We start from the raw sequence: 23413 nt of genomic DNA, 5'->3' as shown, positions 1-23413 counted from the left end.
TGTTGTGCGTGCTAAAAAATAGTTTATTGTGAAAGTGTCAGTGTTCTATTGTACATGATTTTCTTCTTCTTCTTCTTCTTCCTTTTTTTTTGGGTTTCGATTTTTTTTTAATCATTTACCCAGTACATGTTATTGGTTATGCGCGTCTTGCTCAAGGCAATGCACAACCAGGTGTCCTGTCAACTTCAGATCTATTTTTTTTTTTTTGGTCCTATGTGGTCCTTGTCCTTCTTCTTGTTTTTCTGTAGATAGAGGGGGAAAAGTGTTACAACATTTAAGGTTAACTTAAGACTTTTCTCGTTTGGGGGTAGCTTCACATAGGTTTAGGGCTGGCTACCTTCGGTTAGGATTAAGGATTTTAAGGATACAAATATAATTTTTGACATTTTAGGAGATTCCCTGTATTTTCTGAAGTATTTATTTATTGTTATTGTTATTATTATTATTTTTTTGAAAATTCTATAGATCTACTTGAAAAAATTTGATAAATTTATTGATTATCTTAATAACTTTATTCGAGGGTTTATATAAAATGCTCTGTAAAGATATTGGACTGTCTATTCCAGCTTTTATTAGTTCTAGATACAAATCCATATCTCTATGTTTATTTATGGGGCACTCAAAGATGATGTGTACCAATGTTCCCATAGTACCGCATTCGCATATCGGTGTTTCCGTTTTGCCTATTTTGTGGAGATAACAAGGAGTTTTGCAATGTCCACTTCGTAAACGATTAAGGTTAGTAATATTGTTCCTACCCAAATATCCACATTTGTTATACCAAGGTTTTATAGGGAAACTACCCTGCAGTCCATAATAGTCCGGATATTTACCTTTAATTTGGGAATACCAGTTATTGTAAAATTGAGTCAAGATGTTCTTTTTTGTAACACAAAAGATATCTGCGCTGATGTTTTTTACATCATATGGTACTCTTAATTCTCTCCCAATATTGGCCAAGCTATCTGCCACCTCGTTGCCTTTAATCCCCTGATGTCCCGGTACCCATTCTAATCCTATTGAAAATCCCATATTATTTGCATCTACCAGTAGTTTTTTGGTCATTATAGTTACATAATCCATTTGGTCCCATTTGTGACTAGATATTTTGGATAAGGCACTTTTTGAATCTACAAAGATCACTGCTTTCATGATTTCCTTTTCAATACATACCGACATGGCTTTGTATACCGCTATTATTTCAGTTGTGCAGATTTGTGTATAGTTATGGAGTCGTGACGAATATTTATAATTGATGCTTGGGATGTAAATTCCAAATCCCGATTGATTTGTTTGTGGGTCTATTGATCCATCTGTATATACGTGGGTATGATTATTATATATTCCACCATATTTAGCTGTGAACTTTTCGTTCGATTCAATTTCATATTTTTCAAATTCTAGACTTTTAATTGTAATGGGGTATAGAAGAGTTTTTCTTTCTACCTCATATATAGGATTGATTTTATATCTAATTATGTTTTTTGTTTTTTTGAGTATATTTGTATATGCTAGTGAGTAATCTGGTATGACCTTGTTCCTCCAGAATCTATTGTTTGCATTTATTGCTTCATTTAGCTTATTTAGACTCTTTACTATGATATTGTTTTTTTCCGGCATTTGTTTGAGTATATATTTATGTGCTAGTATCTCCCTTCTAACTTGTAACGTTGTTACTGAACACTCTGCTTGCAATATTAAGATGGGTGTAGAACGTAGACAACCCGTTACGATTCTCAAGGCAACATTCTGTACTTGTTCCAACCTCATCATCAAACTTTTACTGCAGGGGTTTAAAAGATTGGCTGCGTAATCTAAATGAGATCTAACTATTCCTTTGTATAAACTCAAAAGAATGTTCGGGTCAGCTCCCCATTTTGTACCACAAATTGCTCTCATGACATTTATTCCTTTGTTTGCTTTAGTTATCATGTCGTTAATTTGAATTGTCATATTCAAATTGCACTGTAAATGAAATCCCAGATACTTTATTTCATTTTTCCATGGAATTTCCATATTTTGATATATCAAATGTGGGAAGTTATAAGCCTGACTTCTTTTTCTAAATATTATTGCTTTTGATTTGTGTGCTGAAATTTTAAAGTTGTGTTTCTCAAACCACTCCTGTAAATTTATTATATGGGTATTTAAGGAATTAATTAGCTTGTATATATCAGATCCTTGCACCAGAATTACAAAATCATCTGCATATTGAAAACACTCCATCTCATGGTTAATTAAATCATGTAGGGATCTAGTATAGAGATTGAATAATATTGGACTGAGTGGAGACCCTTGAGGCAATCCAGTGGATGCTTGCATTGGGCCTAATATATTATTTGATTTGTCTTTAACGTAGATATTTCTGTTGAGCAAAAATTGCAAGATCAAGTTTGCATAAGTTATTGGGATGTCATACTTTAATAAGTATTTATATAGCAAATATATATTGACTGTATCATATGCCCTACTGATATCCAAAAAAATTCCTATTGTATTTAAATTTTTACTAAATCCAGTTCTAATATAATTAATTGTTAAAGCTAAGTTATCGTTGCACCCTTTGTTTCTTCTGAAACCTAACTGCTTAGGGCTTAGTATCGATTTTTTTTCCGTTATTTGTTCTATTCTTAATTTAATTATATTTTGCAAAATTTTGCCTACACATGACTCTAGAGCTATGTTTCTATAATTATCCTCACATAAAGGATCTCTATTAGGTTTTAAAAAGGGAATGACAAGGGTGTTTTTCCATTCTTGTGGAAAACCTGTGTTTCTTTTAACTATTTGATTAAATATTTTTGACAATGCATCTAGCGCCACCAGGGGAAGTCTGTTTATCATGCTATATGTTACAAGATCTAAGCCAGTAGCCTTATCCTTTTTATTTATGACACTTATTATTTCCTGCCTTGAAATGTCCTCCACATCCTCGTTAGTTAGGGTAACCGTGAACTCAGGATCTGTTATGTCAATTGCCAAATTATTTAATATGTTCTGAGCTATGTTTTTGTTGGGAAGTTTAGCAGGGATTACAGCATTTTGATATGTGGAGAATAGCTTAACTGTTCGCCATATTTCAGATAGAGGTGTGTCCCTTGTCAATCCATTGCAAAAGCTTTTGAAGCTATTTCTTTTTTTTGTTTTAAATATTTTTTTACTGTATGCAAATATTTTTTTGATTTCAATATAATTTTCATTGCTTGCTTCTTCCTTATATTTTTAATTTTTTCTTTTCTTGTTTTTATTAAATTAGAGCATTCCTTATCCCACCAGGGAGGGCTTTTCTTTTTTCTTATAGATTTTTCTGTTTTCAAGAGAGGTATTTCCTCATCACTCACCATTTCCATAATTTGTGTAAATGGATTATAGTCTTCACACCCATTCTTCATCAAGTCTTCTATTTTTGAAGCATAATTCTCCCAATTGACATTCTTTGTATTTCTTTTATGACTTTTTTGTGTTACTATATTTTCATTTACAATTGCGATTTTGCAAGAAGTTGGAAAATGATCACTGCCTCCAGAATCCTCTAACACATCCCATTGGCATATATTTGCAATTTCCGAGGAAATTAGTGTTAGGTCTACCGCTGAGGCATTCTGTCCAGGTAGGGTAATCCGCGTGGGTCTCCCATCATTGCAGCAAACTAGATCCAAATCCTCTAAGGATTCAGCAATTATTCTTCCATTAACATTAACAGACACTTGACTTCCCCAAAGTGCATTATGTGCATTCATATCCCCCATTAAAATTTTATTTCCCCTGATTTTATTTATGCGTCCAACCCAACTATTTAAATTTATTTTTGCCCTAGGATGGATATAAATGTTAATAACTGTAATGTCCCAATCTATTATTTTTGTTGCTAAAATTTGAATTTTACTAACATTGTTATTATACCTATATACTATTTTGTGATCCAGACTATTATGAACCACAGTAGCTAGGCCACCATAACCATCCCCTCGATCCAACCTATGTATTTCATATCCTCTTAGATAGAAGTGATGATTATTTTTTAGCCAAGTTTCATTTAATAGAATTAATTTGGGTCTATGTTCGCTTATGAAATATTTCAGACTGTTATAGTTACTGCTTAAACTTTTTATGTTCCATTGGATAATAAGTGGATTCTTGATATCCATCTAAATCTAGCAACTTTTGGTTCGATGAGCTTTCATGTATAAATAGCTGGTTCAAGTAATTGATTATATGTTCCTTATGTTTCCAATCTAGTTTTTTTAATATCGCATTCAGTGTTTTTTCTGTGTCCCTCTCTAGTTGCTCTGTACGGGAACATCCAGGAATCTCATTGTTTACTGCACGAGCTCTCTCTTCGCTTCTCCCATTTGGAGATAATAAATATTGATTGTGTACTTCTTTATTGTATGTCTTATTTGTTTCATTAGCCTTTCTTTTATTTTTGTTTGAGTTATTCTCAATTTTTCTACTAAACAGGTGTTCAGGGTTACTCTTTACATTTTCTATCCATCGCATATTGATGGGAATTGTCTCTAAATTATTTGTTTGAGTTTTATGTAATGTTGGGAATTCCTCCTGGCTCATTCTGAATATATTATTCTCTTGCGATTTTCTAGTAGAAACATAAGGAAATCTCTCGCATGCCTCGTAGTATGAAAGATTGTCCAGAGACATGACAGCCTTAATATTCCGCTGTCTCACATACTCTGGACACTCCTCATAGGTACTTATATGAAAGCTGCTATTACAATGTAAACATTTCATCGAACAATCCCCTTCATGTATTTTTTCCGCACAGTTTTTGCATTTTTCTCCCCCTCTACAAATATTTTTTGTGTGTCCAAAAAGAAAACACCGATAACATTGAACCACTGGTATCATGTATGGTTTTACCCTAAAAGGGATCCCATATATATTCACTTCCTTCGGGATTACTTTTCCCGAAAAGGTAAATGCGACCGTTTCTGTATCAATATATTTCTCCTTGTCATATTTAGACCTTCGTTTAAATCGTCTTATTTCTAGTACTTTAATGTTGACCGAAGCCAATCCCGAAAATTTGATTAGATCTGCATCAGATATACTAGTATCTACATTATTAACGACTCCCCTACATGTTACGTTATTTGCCGGAATAAACAATTCATATCCATCATTTCTGACCACGTCATTTAAAACAAATTTATTAGCATCCTCCCATTTCTTGAAAGCAACGCTAATTCGGTTTTTTCCTTTTTTGCTAAGTTTAAGTACATTCTCGATTTTTTTGTCATTTATGTATTTTGCTAATTTCAAAAAACTATAATTACCGACGTTATCGCCTTTTGACTCCATAAATACCTCAAAGGGACCGGTATCAGTGTACTGATAATAGAAATGTTTTTTTCCTTTTTTTATTTCATTGTTATTATTAGTGATTGAATTAGCATTGCTATCAAGCAATGGTGTATTATTTAAACTACTATTATTTTCAGTGTTTTCTATATTATCTAACATCTCCTCATCACCGGGGGGGGGTAGCCCCCCCGTAGTATCCCCCATAATTAACCCTGTAATGCAAAGCTGTCTCTTTTTTACCTAACTAGATAATGTATAATTTATTTTATTCAAAGAAAGTACAGGAAATTTAGGAATTCAACAGATAGGAAATTTGTTAGTTACCTCTATTATGTAGTTCCTATTTTGTTTTTGCCGCCTGCGTTTTTTTTGAATTATCACTTCCACACTGAACTGTCACACAACCGAACGTTAGGAAAGCTCATACAGAAGTCCTTACATGATTTTTAAAAATGATTAGAAGGAAACAAATGCTAAAATTATTGGAACTAAAGGATGATTTATATTTTCACTCAATGTATTATTAAATTTCTTATCTTAATTGGCAACTGACATGTCTATCTCAACAAAAAAGTATATAAAAAAATAAAATACAGGATCCTTTGTAAAAGTTATATTTAAAAGACCCTAATAATGGTTACATCACAAAACAAAACGTTTTCGGATTAACAAGTAATCCATCATTAGTGTCAAGCCAATAACATGCATGCGTGAGCCACCAAAAAGTTGTGGGTAAAAACCCTTTAAAAGATATAGTTGACACTCAATTTTCAATATGTGAGGTTCATCCTTTTCATATCACATCCACGTGGGTTAGAGTCCTGTGTTGCCCTGGGTAATATCCAGGAATATTTGCAACATCTAACTATTTTAAACATAATATGTAGTATAATATAAGGTCTTATACCTTTTAAAGGGTTTTTACCCATAACTTTTTGGTGGCTCACGCATGCATGTTATTGGCTTAACACTGATGATGGATTACTTGTTAATCCGAAAACGTTTTGTTTTGTGATGCAACCCTTATTAGGGTCTTTTAAATATACCTTTTACGAAGGATCCTGTATTTTTTGTGATTTATGGTATACAGCCAGCTACAGGAATTTTATTTTCCTCGTGGATTGTTAAAAAAGTATATCTACGAAATAAATTATTTTTCAAACTCTTTCAAACTAGTTTGACAAACAGTTTGAATTTTCAAACCTGTACGATTGACCAGTTTGACTTGACTTGAATTATTTGTCAGAAGGATTGACTTGAGTTTGATTTGAAATTAAAGGTCGCCTCATATTATAATGCACGTCGCGTTTTCGTCACGTAGCGTTTCGTTTGCGAAAAATATAATTTAATGGTTTTTAAATTGAACCATTCATATTGTGCTTATAAGACACGTAACGTAGCGTATAAGACACGTTACGTCTGCGTTCGGTTCATTCGAAAACAATATTTTTCGGATGTTGACAGATACGGGTCGTTTTCCCCTTGTTGTTTATGTAGGTATTTCTTTGAATTTGATACCGAGTATTTAGACCGGTCAGTATCGTCGCCCTCGCTAGCGAAATTATTCCGATTCGATTTTTTGCACAAATTTACTCAAAGAGAGGTTCTTATAACATATCCACAGGGTGCCAGGCGGTGCCGTGGTCGAAAAATTGTTTAAACAATCTTTTTTAAACAAATTCACAAAAATATTTTTTCATTCGAGCAATATTTTTTTTAGATAATTTGGGTAATTCTGAGCAAAAAAGGTTTCTTGTCATTTTTCTCTAAAATTGCGAAAAATCAAGGCTTAATAACTCGATTAAAAATTATTATTATGAATTTCAATAAGTGACCAAATCAAGTTTTAAACAACTTCTTCAAGGTCCTGAAGAGATTTTTGTCATTATTTTATTACAAAGCTGTTATTTTTAACTATTAACAATTACCGCTATAGTCCAACTGTATCGTCGCCCCCGTTAGCGAAATTAGATTTTTTTTTGCACAAACTTACTCAAAAAGAGGTCCTTATAACACATCAACAGGGTTCCGGGCGGTGCCGTGGTCTAAAAATTGTTTAAACAATTTTTGTTAAACAAATTCACAAAAATAATTTTTTATTAATAATTTAATTAAACCCAAATTAATAATAATTTGAGTTATTCTGGGCAAAAAAGGTCTCTTGTGGTTTTTCTCTAAAATTGATTGTTGTCGAGTTATATGGCCATTTCCGCATTTTTGCAAGATATGTTTTTTGCTAAGAATAACCCAAATTATCTAAAAAAAAAAATCGTTCGTAATGAAAAAATTATTTTTGTGAATTTGTTTAATAAGAATTGTTAAAACAATTTTTTGACAACGGCACCGCCTGGCACCCTGTGGATGTGTTTGTTATAAGGACTCTTTTTGAGTAAGTTTGTGCAAAAACATCTAATCGAAATAGTTTCGCTAACGGGGGCGACGATACAATTGGACTATAGCGCTAATTGTTAATAACTAAAAATAACAGCTTTGTAGTAAAATAATGACAAAAATCTCTTTGGGACCTTGAAGAAGGGGTTTAAAACTTGATTTGGTCACTTATTGAAATTCATAATAATACTTTTAATCGAGTTATTAAGCCTTGAAAATGGCCTTTTCGCATTTTTCAAATTTTTAATCGCATGTAACTCGACAACAATCCATTTTAGAGAAAAATGACAAGAGACCTTTTTTGCCCAGAATGACCCAGTTTATCTAAAAAAATATTGCTCGAAATGAAAAAAATATTTTTGGGAATTTGTTTAAAAAAAAATGTTTAAACAATTTTTCGACCACGGTACCGCCCGGCACCCTGTGGATATGTTATAAGGACTTCTTTTTGAGTAAGTTTGTTTAAAAATATCGAATCGGAATAATTTCGCTAGCGAGGGCGACGATACTGACCGGTCTAATTTAAAAAGTAGTTTTCGAGGCAATTTGTCATGTAAACATGTGTTGTGACAATAAACACATCTGCACCGCACCAAACTGAAACCAACGTAAACGTTCTATGTATGATAATGTGAATGGGCAGTCCGATTGACGGTCTGCAAACGCTACGTGCCGAAAACGCGACGTGCATTATAATATGACGCGACCTTAAGTCAAACTCAAGTCAAGTTCAAACATTCAAGTCAAACTTGTGCAACTCTACACGCAAGCTAGAAGAAATGTATACCACCTTCTCAAATGCCTCAAAACATATCGATGGTATAGTGCACAAATGTGGTAAGTACAAATTTTTTAGAAAATTGATAAGTACACATAGTACATTATTTTGACCCAAAATTTATTGTGCACAAATGTGGTAAGCAAATAATGAAACGTGTAAGAAATAGAAGTTGACATAATGTGGTAACTGCTAAATATAAGAAAAATTAAATAAGCCAAATGTTGTATGTGCACTTACCACAAATGGTTTCTCTTCACTGTTCTAATATTATGATACTTCTGATGATGAATAAATATTTGTATTCATTCTTTTCGCGAATTAAACAATTTTTTCCTTGAAATTTGTTATTTAATTTCATTTAGAAGCTTGTAGTATATACCTGTCAAATGGGGTATGTGCAATATAAGAAAAGTACATAGTGGTACAAAGTGGTAAGTACATACCTATAACTTTCAAATGGCTGTACTGTAAAATGTTAGTTTTTGCACTTACCACAATTGTGCACTATGCCATCGATATGGACCTGCAAGTAAATGAGGAGAAAACTGAGGTGATGACATCATCACCTAATCATAGGGCCAGAAACATCGGTCACAATTCGCGGTTGATAACTCTACCTTTGAAGTGGTGGACAAATTACATACTTAGGCTCCCTGATCACCAATGAGAACGTCATGACGGAAGAAATCAAGCGAAGGACAATCCTAGCAAACAAATGCTATTTTGGATTGAGTAGACATATAAGAAGCAGAAACTTAAGCCCAAAACAAAAATAACCATATACAAAACCCTTATACAACCAGTGTTGACATATGGATTTGAGACCGGCGTTATCGAAATGCCTCCCACTTTTTCAGGTAAATATTTTCATATATGAAATGCCTCCCAGGTACAATCGAAATGCCTCCGTTTCGTTAATCATTTAGGCTGATATTTTGTCTATTTAATCTCTGTATAATGACAGAATGTTGCCAAATCATAATTTAAATAGGTAGTATCTATTTATTTTGATTTTTCTAATTCTTATTGCAGTGTACCTACATAAAATTTGTTTCACATAAATATTTCACAGTACGACATACACATTTCTTTTTAGAAAAGAAAGTTGTTATTTACCCGACAATCTAATATCCAGCTTTTCTGGGTAATTCCAATTCCGATTCTAATCTCTTCCATATTTATAATTTCATTTTATAATTCCATAAATAGGTACTTTTACCTTAATCATTTTGTTTGTTTATATTCTCTGGTATTTTCTGGGTAATTCCAATTGCGATTCTAATCTCTTCTTAACGATTCCATGAATAGGTACTTTTACCTTAATCTTTTTAAATGTTGGCCAAAGATACAGTAAAACGGTGGACATGTACTAAAAAACCTGCAAAGCATTTTTGTGAAAATACGATAATTGAATCAATATTAGATCATAACCACGAGAAGTTGTCTGCCGAAGTTTACAATAGAAAAGCCGTAAGAAATTCAATAAAAAGAGCAGCCGTGGAAGATCTCAGCGAAAAACCAATGAAGCTCATCTGTAAAGAACTTAAAAAGACAAATTATATAGAGACATTTACTATCAATGATATCAATAGGGTGAGACAAAATTTATATAATGCTAGAACCACAAATTCTTTAATTAAACTTCCCAAAAATATATCTGAATTTCATAAAGCTCTCGATTCATCTTCTATTATTACAAATAGAAATGAAAATTTTATAATTAAAAATGACAAAGATAATCATATTGTTATATTAACATGTTTTTCAAATCTTCGTTTTCTTTCGACCGTTTCCAATTGATATATTGACGGAACTTTTGAAAACTGTCCTCGTTTTTTCACTCAATTGTTTAGTACACATGGCTTGAAAAATGGACATTATATTCCTCTTGTCTTTTGTTTACTTCAAGATAAAAAGTCATCTTCATATTATCTCGCTTTTAAATATATCATAGAAGAATGTTTTAAAATTAATTGTCCTGTATCCCCTAAAGTAATAACTTCAAACTTTGAAATTTCCATTCATAATGGTATTCGTATGGGATTTCCTGAAGCAGATCTTCATGGATGTCGTTTTCATTTGGGTCAGGTATGGTATAGAAAGGTTCAAGTACTGGGATTAGCTCCAGAATACCAGAAAGAAGGTTTTGACTCAACCGAAATTACGCATTTTCTTATTTATGTTTTTGGTCTTTCATTCTTACATCCTAAAGATGGTGGCGATTTTTTTGATATAGATTTGGCAGAAATTAAACCAGTCGATGAAAGAGTCACCCAGTTTTGTGATTATCTGGTTGATAATTACATATCTGAAAATTCGACATTTCCTCCACATCTTTGGGATGAGCACTCTTCATCCTTACAAAGAACCACAAACCCATGATAAAGTGTTCATTCCAAGTATAATTATTCTTTCTACTGCCCTCATCCTAACATTAATAATTTTATTGATGTAATTTTACAATTTCAAATATATAATACCTACATTAAAATGAATTATGTTTCGACACCAAAAAAATTGTTGCGGAAAGTACAGCAAAAATAAATTTTCTAAATGAAACAATTTTAGAATTAAGAGAATGTAAAATAAATAGATTAGAATTTGTCAATATAGTTTCATATAAATTTAGGAAAAATATTTTGTAATTTAATATTTCTATACACATTTTGTATTATTTTCCAAATAAGTTTTTTTGTTATGTTATTTTTAATAAATCTATAAAATACTTAATATGTTTTTGTATTTTTTGTTAAATTATTAATTATAAAAAATAATGGTTATAATAAAATATATATATTATAATGGTTATAAAGATATTATATATGTATAAGTTAGTTAAAATTTATAAATACCGCCTAGTGTCAATAATGTTTAATACAGAAAGGTTGAAAATAAAATAAATTAAATAACAAAATACCAATTTTGCCAAAAATTTACAAAGGGACGAAGATGCGGCAACGTCTCACCTTCACATAAAGATTAGAACCATGTAATTTATTTAAACCTTGGGAGGCAATTCGTATGTGACCATTTTAGCGACAGGTAAGAAATCCTATTTCGGGAGGCATTTCATATGCGGCCTTTGAGACATGGACCATCTCCAAGGCAGATGAAAACCAGTTTATATTTCTGAGAGGAATATTCGGTGGCATCTGTGAAAATGGTGTCTGGAGGAGGAGGTACAACTATGAGCTATACCACAGATATAAACATATATGTGGTGGTATAGACGTAGTATATCTTATAAGCATAGGAAGCCTGCGATGGGCAGGACATCTAGCAAGATCATAGCAGAACAACCCTCCTAGAAGAATCCTTATGTCACAACCTGTGGGAAGTGGAAATAGGGGTAGGCCAAAACTCAGATTGAAGAATGGTGTAGATGAGGATGGTAGACAAATAGGCGCAGCAAACTGGCAACGGTTGGCAATGGATAGGACTGACTGGCGTAATAGACTTGGGAAGATCGAGGCTCTTTAATAGGGCTGTAGCACCATTGATGATGAAGATTATCCACGACGATTCCCGTAAAATTATTTTTGGATCGTGTTATACAAAAATTTTTTCTGCACCCATAAATAATTTTAAAAAGAATCTGAATGTACATTACTTCTTCATCTTCCTCATAATTCTTAGTGCCCTTCAGGGTGTCGGATGGAGGGTTCCGCCTTTTCTCTATTCCTTTCATGCACTTCTGTTGGTGGTCAGATTCTTCATATCTCTTATACTATTTATGTCTCTCTTTTCACCTATATCACGGATTTGGTCCATCTATGCCTTCGCCGGCATTCCCATTTGTTTTTTGTTTCCCATTTTGGCTTCATGTACCTTCTTTGTTAGTCTGTCTTCTTACTCCATTCGCTGTATGTGGCCAAATCAGTTCAATTGTTTGTTTTCTTGCATTTTTATTTATTTTTTTTTGAATTTAAACAGGATGAGTGACCGAAAAAATATTCGATGTTTCTTCAAATTTATGTGTAACCATATACATATATCCGTGCTCTAAACATTCGTTTGTTCAAAGTCAATAGATTTTACTATTCACAGGTATTGTTGATTTTGGGATTTTTATAACCATGGTCCATTTATGTGGACAAGATAAATTAAACATACATATATAATTTAATAATAACTTTATATTTAATAATCTTCGCAACCATTTGTGGAACAAGGTTCAAGGATGGTACGTCTATATAAATTTTACGTGTCGACATGACCGATTAAAAAATACTGTAATGAGAATATACATAAAATATACATTTATAGTAAGATACATTAGCATTAGGTGAAGAAATATACATTTTATTTTCCATAAAAAGATATCAGAATTTTCTTCCTCCTGTTTCTAAAGATCGTATATTAGTGGAGTTAAAGGTCCAAAGGGCTTATTTAAAAAAAATTGGTTTTAAAGTAAATCTGTTTTAATTTTTAATTAAAAAAAAATATTTTTTTCTAAATAACTTAAAATTTATTATTGTGACCAAAAATCACAAAGAGTAAAAAAATTAGTTTTTGCTGTTACGAATATTTTGGATTTTTTGCTTTTTTTTGGAAGGCAAAAATTTGTTAAGATATGGCTGTTCTAAATTTGCATACACTCGTGATTATTGCCTAGTTCAAGTCCTTTTAACTACTGCCCCTTCAAAAATAAGCACTTTGAACCGATGAAACTTACAGACATAAACGACACATACACGAGTAACACAACATTGAAGTAAAATTGTATAATTTCATTTTTGATGCTAATTAGGGGGTGACTTTCCCAAGTTTTTTGACCAAAAAAAAAGATATCAACTTTATTTTCAGCGTAACTTGCTTACTTTTGATGCTATAAACTTTTTTTTAAAACAGATATACATATTTTTTTAAACACTTTAAAAAAGTTGTAATGCTTTTTCTCCAAAAAGTGCTTGATTTTTCGGTTATTTCACGTTGAAATAATTCACTTTGAAATTTGACGGATATGAACCTCTTTTTCATTAGCTAGAACTTTGTTTTTACTGGGTCTAGAGATTTCACGCGTACACAGTTTTTTTCAATTTTTAATTTGCTATATTTTCGTTAAGACTCTTTTTTTCAATAAAATACTTACTTTTTGAGTTATTTGTCAAAAACCGCCTAAAACGTGTCTTTTTTTGTTGTTGAAAAATGAAGGTATTTACTCGAAAATAACTCGAAAGGTATTAACTTGGTGAAAAAATGCTATAGAACAAAAGGTGCTTAGAATTAGACGTTTTATCCATTTCCGAACTTATTTTGAACATATATTTTTTCACCCCTTATAAGGAGTGAAACTCACCCCTAGGACAAAAGCACACAGAGGCCCAATATCATTTTTATTCTTTAACATATATTATCTATGTGTTTGCCAAATTTCATGTCAATCCAAGCGGTGCTTTAAAATTTAAAGCGAAAACCGTGATTCAATGTATTATAAGTTGCTAGCCGTTGCTAAGGGCAACTGACACAATAAATCACAGTCGAAACGAAAAATAAATCTCCACTACAATTTAAAAATCATTTTTAATAATTAAATGTAACTTTCGGTCAAAATAATTTTTATTTTAAGATAATAGCAGTCTTTCTTTAGTCAATGACTGTGAAATAATTTCTTAATTGTTATAAATAAAATCTCGGCTTCAGTTGGGCGTAGAATATTTTTATTTGGTTTTGAATCTTTATTTTGGCTTCAGCAACAATAATCTGCAAGTTAGAAACTCATAGGATGTACAGGAGCGGCTTCAGTTCTAAATGTTTATAACGAAATTTACCCCCTTATTTTCAAACCCGAAATAATAGGTTGAAAAATGTTATACGCATATATTTACATCAGAATATGAAAATATAAGTCTTTAGAAGGAGAGTGGATCTTGGATTAACTCTGTACGATTTTTTTTCAAAAAGTTATAGCCTTGGACATTTGACGTCTTCGGATAAACAAATTATAATATCTATGCAACAAGTTCACAAATCGGACACTACAAATTTTTTTTATGTTTAGTGTTAAAAGATCTTCATTTTAAAGCCTTAAAAAATATATAAAAATATTTTTACAATAAATAACGCAATTGCAAAAAACGGCCATTTTGGACCTTTCGTAGGCTGTTTTGCAATAACGTATTAACGAAATTAAACTTGCAATAGCTCAATTTGTAGGTTTTTTAATTTACTACAATTTTCTATTTAAAATTTTTTCTCTAAAATGAATATCCTAAGCTGCAAAATTAAAAATCTTTAAAAATTGCAAATTTAACAAATGAAAATCATCATAAATAAAAAACCGCACAAAATTTTTGGTTACATTTTAGTATAAGTTATTTCTGGCATCGTCCTTTACAACACCTGATAGGTTTCAAAAATTCCTGAATTATATCCTGAAATCGACCTATTTTTCACCCACAGCTTGGACTAGAGTCACTGAAGGTGGATATGAGCTATTACCTCCGATTTCGTTGAACCTCCATCGATTTGCATGAAAATTGGTGAGTGGTTAGAGGATATCTCAAGGAACAAAGGTGACATGGTGCCAGCTTGCGCTTTTACCCTGGGGGTGGATACCACCCCTTCTCGGGGGTGAAAATTATTTTAATAAAAATAACCCCATAATTCGATAGAGTGACAAATTTCAAGCAAAATTTGTTAAATAAAGTTATTAAAATAAATAAAAACTTTTTGAGTTATTAAAGATCAAAGATTTTAATTTTTCTTGAGAAAAATGCATGTTTTTAACCAATTTTTCATCAATAACTCAAAAACTGTAAGTTTTTACAAAAAAGTTATTATTATCAAAATTGAAGCTAATAAAAAATGAAATAAACCCCTTACTAGAAAGACCTTTTAATATTAACTAAAAGTGAGTTATAGGTAATTGAATGTATATTTTTTTCAGCGAGTAAAAAACTCTTAAGTATTCAAGCTGAAGCATTTGTCAAAGTACTTAAAAATATCTATTAAATGAGCCCCCGAACATCTTGATAGCGTTAAAATGTATGCTCCAAAGTTTTTTCAAAATTTATCTTTTAAAAATTTTTCCAAAAAATGTTATTGTTGTTTTTTTAATAACTCCGTTCGTGTTTTCGATATCAGGTTCATTTAAAAACTGTTTGAAAGTTAATTCCAAGTGCTATTTAAACACGTTAAACCTAATCTTTTAAACTCCTTACTCTTTTAAAAATAAAAGGTTAAATGACCCCGGTTGAATGGTTCCCACAGCAAAATTTAAGATTAAACGTTTCTATCTCGGATATTTTTTACCCTAGAGAAATACTAAAACAGATTATAAAATATTTGGCACAGAAAAAACTAAAATTTGGTTATATATAATTTTTTACTTATATTGAGTATTTTTGGAGTTATTATCAAAAGAATATGTGAATTACAAAAATTTTAAAAATTATGATTTTTTTAAATCATATCTTTTTTTCAGAAATATGCATTCTAAACCGGTCAAAATTATCGAACACATTACTTACCCTAATATAAAGAAGTTCTTGTAAGGATTACTATAAATTTTAATTTTTGTGGAAATGGCGTATGTTTTATTTTTCACTTTTTCCTAAAAAATTCGAAACGGTTCTTTTATTTTCATTATAACTTGCTTAATTTGGATGCTATTACCTTGTTCTGAAACTCATTTGATAGGTATTCCAAAGTACTTTGGCAAATATTTAGCAGGAATATTTTATACATTGCATCGTTTTCCCGTTATTTAAGCTTGAATACTTAGATTTGAGTACTCGTCGAAAAAAATACACATTCAATTGCCAATAACTCACTTTGAACTAACATTCGTTTAGTTCTTTATGTGAGGAATGTATTCAGTTTTTTATTATCTTCAATTTCAGTAATAGTATCTTTTTTGTAAAAGCTTATAGTTTTTGAGTTATACGTGAAAAACCGATTTAAAACATGTGTTATTTACGAAAAAATAAAATCTTTGGTCTTTAATAACTCAAAAAGTGTTGATTTATTTTAATAACTTTAAATAACAAATTTTGCTTATAATTTGTCCCTCTATCGACTTATTGTATTATTTTTAATAAAATAATTTTCACCCCCGAGAAGGGGTATTTTTTGGGCCATTCTAAGCAAAAAATGTTTTTACAAGTTTTTTCGTAGGATGCATAGTTTTCGACATAAACGCGGTTGAACTTTCAAAAAATCGAAAATTTGCAATTTTTGAACCCCAATAACTTTTGATTGAAAAATAAAATAGCAATTATGCTTACTACATTTGAAAGTTCAAGTCAAATTATATCGGTTTTGATTATTTTCATTGCCAAAAATTAAGTTTTTATTTGTTAAACAAAGCCATAAACACATAATGTTTCCCGTGCCCAATGCATGCGTTTTAATGTACATAATCTACGTAGAAATTGTCTGTATGAGCGCCTACTCGTTGGATTTCAAATGAGAAATGCATTGAAAACATCATTCAATCACTACGTGTTTATAGCTTTGTTTAACAATAAATAAATTAATTTTTAGCAATGAAAGTAGTCATAACCGATAGAATTTGATTTGAACTTTCAAATGCGGTAAGCAGAATTGCTATTTTATTTTTCAATCAAAAGTTATTCGGGTTCAAAAATTGCAATTTTTTGATTTTTTGAAAGGCCAACCGCGTTTATGTCGAAAACTATGCATCCTACGAAAAAACTTGTAAAAACATTTTTTGCTTAGAATGGCCCAAAAAATACAAAAAAATGTTTTGTTTTGCGAAAAATCGCTGTTATGTGATTCCTCAAGTTCTTTGTTTATATTAAATCTTATCGACATCCGGATCGACTGTTACCCAAAAAATTCGTGTTAAAATACATAAAAAACTTGGTAAGTCCATCTGAATTAAGGAGGTCGTTGTACCCCCTGGTGACAGGACTATATTATGTGTCGGACTTATTAAAATGCCCAACATATTTGTCGGACAAACATTTTTCATATATGATATAAAGTTTGCTATTGAATAAACTTAAAAACAACCTGCTAGTTTTCACAATCATAAACTTATCAGGATGACACGTTCCACAATTAAAACTGTTCCAGTGTTCCCGTACATCAAAGTTTGTCCGACTAGACACCGTTAAGCTATTAACAAATTTTCAGCTTGCTACTAATTAACTTTTTTTGGTACGCGGGATCCAGGCCTATTGATTTTTTAATTGTTTGCAAAAATATTTTAATCTACTAAACATGTTTTTACTGAATTGGTTTTTTATAGTACATTATGTACATAGGTATGAACTTCAATAATAAATAATCTACATGAAACTCATTATATGTACATATTATGCGTTGTATTTGGTATCTAATTAGAAAAATTATCGTGACCATGGACCTTTAACTGTCATCAGGTTGTAATGTATGAAATTTCCTGTCCTAAGAACTGTTTTTAATTGAACAATAATAACCACTTTAGTTTATCTTGTCGTGTTGTTATGTATATGGCAAAATATTAATTAGTTCAGGCGGGATCTGTTTGGAATTGGACAATTTCCATAATTTTTCTCTGGAATCACTTCAGGATGTGTCGTGTATCAATAATCATGATAAATATGCGCCAGTAGCAAAGCTTCTGCTTAAAGGAGAGCTGATCATGTAGCTCCTCTGATGAGGTCTGGGGACACTGAAACCTTAGTAAGGGATGATTGATTATCTCTGAACCGAAATGAAACATAACGACGGTTATACTGCAAAACCTCGTAAGTCAGTTTTATGTAACTTTAGAGGAGAGACGAAAAACATTTTGGCTTCTTTATGTAAGATTCAATTTATTCGTTTTGTGTGTGTAGGGCTCTTTTTAGGTAACGGTTCCATTACCATTAAGTTAAATTCAGTAATACTATTTTTTTTTGTCAAAGAGCGACTTAAAAGTTTTGTCTCATAAAAATACAACTTACGAGGCTTTGTAACTTAAAACCTTACTTATGAGGTTTTTGTACCGGGTGTCCCAATAAGAATGGCTCTCGGCCATATCTCAGGAACCGTTTATAGTAGAGCTTTGAAATAAAAAATTTTATAACAAAGGTTGCCTCAGGAAAAGCCTGGAAATTATTTTCATAATTGTGGGACCACCGCTAGAGGGCGTAATTGAATATCAAAAATAAAAAAATCTAAATTTTACAAAATTTTCCTAATTAAGGGGCACTGGAAATCCGATTATTGTATTCTTCATCAAATTCTGCGCATATTTGATTTAACAAGTTTAACTCTACCTTTGCAAATAAGAGGTGGGGGTGAGTGGGAATCTTGTTATGAAAAAATGGCTGTAAGTCCGGTTCTGCTAAATCAAATTTTGAAAACTGGGTCTTGTTGAAGACAGATGTTTTTCTTCAATGTAAGCGTGATAATTTTTAACCATCCTAATAAGTAATAAGCCAGCTGGGAGGCGTTATTTAATTTTTTTCAGAAATCTAGTTTTCTTTGGAAAATATTAAATACAAGTATGCATTTTTAATCATACTTTATAAAATTAGATTAAATTAGCAATAGAATAGCGAAAACCACATGTCGATATCTTTTTTCTATCTCAAGATATCTCGAGAAACGTGTAAATTTTATACATAACTGTTACTATCACCGGTAAACTAAGTTAATGAAAAGTAGTGTGCTGTGGAAAAAAACAAAATAACATTTTCCAGATGTCAACGTATAAAAATATAATTAATTAAAACAACAATATAAAGATTAACAATACTATTAAAATTAAATATAACACAGAACAAAAAGAACTACTTAGTGACGACCTAAATATTCAAATTGTTGCCCATCATACACTACTCTAGAATACATTATCCAGAGAATACTAAACCCCATTCAAAGCACATCGAGAGCAGAAATTGAGACTGCTGTTCAATCTACTCTTGAAAGAGTAAATGTATGCAACGAAAATGATGGGCAAAAATTTGAACGTTTATGTCATCACTAAATAGTTGTTTTTATTTCTTTGTAATAGGGCTTTTCAACGCTTCTCATTTGTTTCGAGCCTCTGTCATATGCCGTATAATCCGTGTATAATATTAATATACGAGATATGAACGAGGCTCGAAACAAATGAGAAGCGTTGAAAAGACCTAATATACGTTGACAGCTGGAAAATGTTTCTTTGTTGTTTCCATAGCACACTACTTTTAATGAATTTCGTTTACCGGTGACAGTAACAGTTATGTTTTTAAATTTACACGTTTTGTAAGATATCTCGAGATAGAAAAAAGTTATTAACATGCGGTTTTCGCTATTCTGTTGCTAATTTTGTCTAATTTTGTAATATGGTATTAAAAATGCATGTTTGTATTTAATATTTTCCAAGGAACACTAGATTTCTGAAAAAAATTAAATAACGCCTTCTAGCTGACATATTACTCAGTAAGTTGGTTCGAAATCATAACTTTTACATTGAAGAAAAAGATCTGTCTTCGACAAGACCAAGTTAGCAAAATTTGATTAAGCAGAACCGGACTCACAGCCAGTTTTTCATAATAAAGTTTCCACTCACCCCCACCTCTTATTTCCAAAGGTAGACCTAAACTTGTCAAATCAAATATGCGTAGAATTTTATGAAGAATACGACGATCGGATTTCCAGTGCCCCTTTATTAGGAAAATTTTGTAAAATTTAGATTTTTTAATTTTTGATATTCAATTACGCCCTCTAGCGGTGGTCCCACAATTATGAAAATAATTTCCAGGCTTTTCCTGAGGCAACTTTTGTTATAAAATTTTTTATTTTAAAGCTCTACTATAAACGGTTCCTGAGATATGGCCGAGAGCCATTCTTATTGGGACATTCGGTACATGTCGCTAGTAGCATTAAATTTGAATACTGACTTACAAGCTTTCGTACTTTAAAAGATATGTAAAAGTATAAACCAACAAAGTATAAAAGTAATAATGGACCCAATATCGACTTACGAGGTTTTGCAGTTTAACCGTAGATAAGCTGTCTTTCATAAAAGAATGTAATAAAAGCACATAATCCATGAAATAAGAATTAATAAAACAAGGAGAGAATCTCAAAATAAAAGGATAAATACTTTACAAATCGACACAAAAGCTACTTCAAAACCCATAAAAAGTTCAAGAATTTTTTTTCTTGGTTCCATTTTACCTTCTATTGTATAATTTTGACAGAATAGAGTAGATAGATAGAGTAAAGATAGTGATGATGATATCCAACCTCCGATTAGGAGACGGCACATAAAGAAGAATAAGTTAAAATAATGTTTCACAGTAGACATGAGTTTATGTTCATTGAACTCTAGCCTTGTCTACATATATTCCAATCTCTCAAATAAGTTTCCTTGTTGATTCTCTTTAGCTACATGTAGTCATTTAAAATTCTAAGATATGTAAAAACTCAAAACTTTATGCAGTCTATTTTGATTCAAAAGCGACGACAAACAAATTAATATCAAAGGATTAAGGGCGTTAATATTATAAGATGTAAGAGTTTAAGGGCCGTTTGTTCGAACGCCAATCAAGAAGTTGATTATAATCAATCATTTATTGTAATCAATTTTCTTGATGGGAATCAAATCGCGACATGAAAAATACATGTAAAACACTAATCAGTTATTGATTGTAGGTAAAACAGTAATTAAAATATAGCCGCTGCTCTTAAATTATTAAAAATTGCTTATATTATTATTGATTTGTAAGTAAAAACAAGAAATTAACATCAGAAAGAGTTTAATTATGTTTTATTTTAAATTAAAACCAAAATAATAAAATAAATCAGTCAACATAACCTCAAAATGCGACATCTGTCAGAAGTACGCTTAATCAAATATAATTGTAATTAAATATTTGATAATGATCAGTTTTGATTAGCGTTCGAACAACCGGCCCTCAATATAATTCGATTTTTTCTATTCTCATACTATAAGGGCCGGTTGTTCGAACGCTAATCAACAATGATCATTATTAAATATTTAATTACTGTCACCAAAACTGTCAATGTCAACTTTGTTTGGGTTGCTGAAAACATAATTAATTACAATTATGAGATTTATTATTAATTATGTTAATAATTATTGTTATATTAATTGATTATAGTCTCAGAATTGTAATTAATTATGTTTTAACAATTGACATTGAGAGTAATTAATTATTTGATAATGATCATTGTTGATTAGCGTTCGAACAACCGGCCCTAAATATATCAATTATGATGTCACTACCTGTATGATAATGAACTTCATTATGATACAGATTTTCATTAAGATACAGATTTTTAACCAATAGAATCGCGATATGGCATTCGCGATAAAGGTGGTACACGCGCAGTGACCAAAGGCGAGTCAAATATAGTATTTTTACTACAAAAACGTTATTACGTAGGTCAAAATTTTTGACGTAAGAGAACTGTCCAAACATTAGAATGTGACTTTTCATTAATAATGCAATAATGAAAAGTCACATTCTAATGTTTTGACAGTTCTCTTACGTCAAAAATTTTGACCTACGTAATAACGTTTTTGTAGTAAAAATACTATACATACGCTTTGACAGTTCTCAATATGTAAACAAATCGTCAAACTGACAAACTACTTAATTTGCTTGCTTGTTGTGAATGATCATAGAAAAAATCGTGTATGCAACTTGCATTTAATTATCATTATGAAGCTCGTACTCTATACGCAATTCGCCGCTAGGCGGATCGTTTCGTATCCCTCATACTCGCTTTATAATGACCAATAATTAAATGCTCGTTGAATAATATACTATTAAGTATTGTTTATGTATAAATATAATGAATTATAATTCTATATTGTTTATATATTAGTCGGAGAGATAGAAGCGGATTTTGTGCGTGATAAGTGATATGGAAAAAATATACGGGGATATGTTGAATTAGTTGTGCACATGACTTGCTTCGCCCTTTTTTCTTTCCATGGTTTCAGGGTTTTTTCCAGGAATATTTTGAAAAGGGTAGTGGATGTGGAGCAGCCCTGTAGTAGTCCCTTTGTCGTCTTAAATGAACTGCATATTTTATTTTATTAATATTCGTGGAACTTCGATGTATTCCATTGCTTCCCATAGCTTATTCACTAATGGTAGGGGAGCCCAAGCGGGGATTTATACAGTAACTCGAGCGCGTCAGATTATCATATGGGGAGAAACCTGGTACCCTGTAGATGTACCTCTACCATATATTGGCTCTAAACACAGACGCGTTCGTTAAGGGGGGCCGAAAAAAATATATCCTTAGAAAAACTCGAAATCGTCAGATTAAGATAAGGTAAGTTAAGTACATGCAAAACAGTGTATATTTCAAAGATCTAAGGATTTGGGCAGGGCGCAAGGAAATGGGTGAGTCACAAAGTTTCACAAGAAAAAAGCGAATGCTTCGCGAAATGAACGATAGATCTATAAACTAAAAAATACGTACTCAATATTTGTCAAAAATCTATCGAATTATAACAAAAACGAGAGGGCCGGGGGGGGGGGGGTAAATTTAAAATTTTAAATACGAATCCCGCAATATTTCGCGAAATGAACATCAGATCGAAAAACTGAAAAATACACTTCTTATTCAATATATTTGAAAAATCTATCGAATGGCACCAAACGACCGCCCACTGAGGTGGGGTGGGGGGTTACTTTAAAATTTTAAATAGGAGCCCCCATTTTTTATTGCATATTCGGATTCCTTACGTAAAAATAAGTAACTTTTATTTGAAACATTTTTTCGAATTATGGAAAAATGGCGCTATAATCGGAAAAAACGATTGTTGGAAATGGAAAATTAAATTAAAAATGAAAAGTCCCCACTTAAATGACAAACTTTACTTAACTTTTTTTGGTTTTAGAACCTACTCTTCACAACCCAATAGATCCTCAAAGCGCTCGAGTGACTGCACATTTAGCATACTTTCCTCCCCTATTATAATGGTCCATTAATTATTGACATTAACAAAACTAA

At 31.5% G+C, this 23413-nt stretch overlaps 1 protein-coding gene and 1 long non-coding RNA gene across 5 annotated transcripts in view; one reads left to right on the top strand and one right to left on the bottom strand.

Annotated features, from left to right (window-relative positions):
• LOC126886752 (NPC intracellular cholesterol transporter 1-like) overlaps positions 1 to 23413 on the top strand; it is a 209648-nt gene that overhangs the window by 15015 nt on the left and 171220 nt on the right. The window lies entirely within an intron of this gene.
• Positions 82 to 5753, bottom strand: LOC126886804 (uncharacterized). Its single transcript, XR_007698773.1, has 2 exons — positions 5647 to 5753; positions 82 to 242 (listed from the first exon to the last, which is right to left on the bottom strand). It is a non-coding gene; the product is annotated as an uncharacterized LOC126886804 (long non-coding RNA).

The sequence above is a fragment of the Diabrotica virgifera genome, chromosome 1, assembly GCF_917563875.1.
Source record: "Diabrotica virgifera virgifera chromosome 1, PGI_DIABVI_V3a".
Classification (NCBI taxonomy): Eukaryota; Metazoa; Arthropoda; class Insecta; order Coleoptera; family Chrysomelidae; genus Diabrotica; species Diabrotica virgifera.
This window is presented reverse-complemented; position numbering and strand designations above follow the sequence as displayed.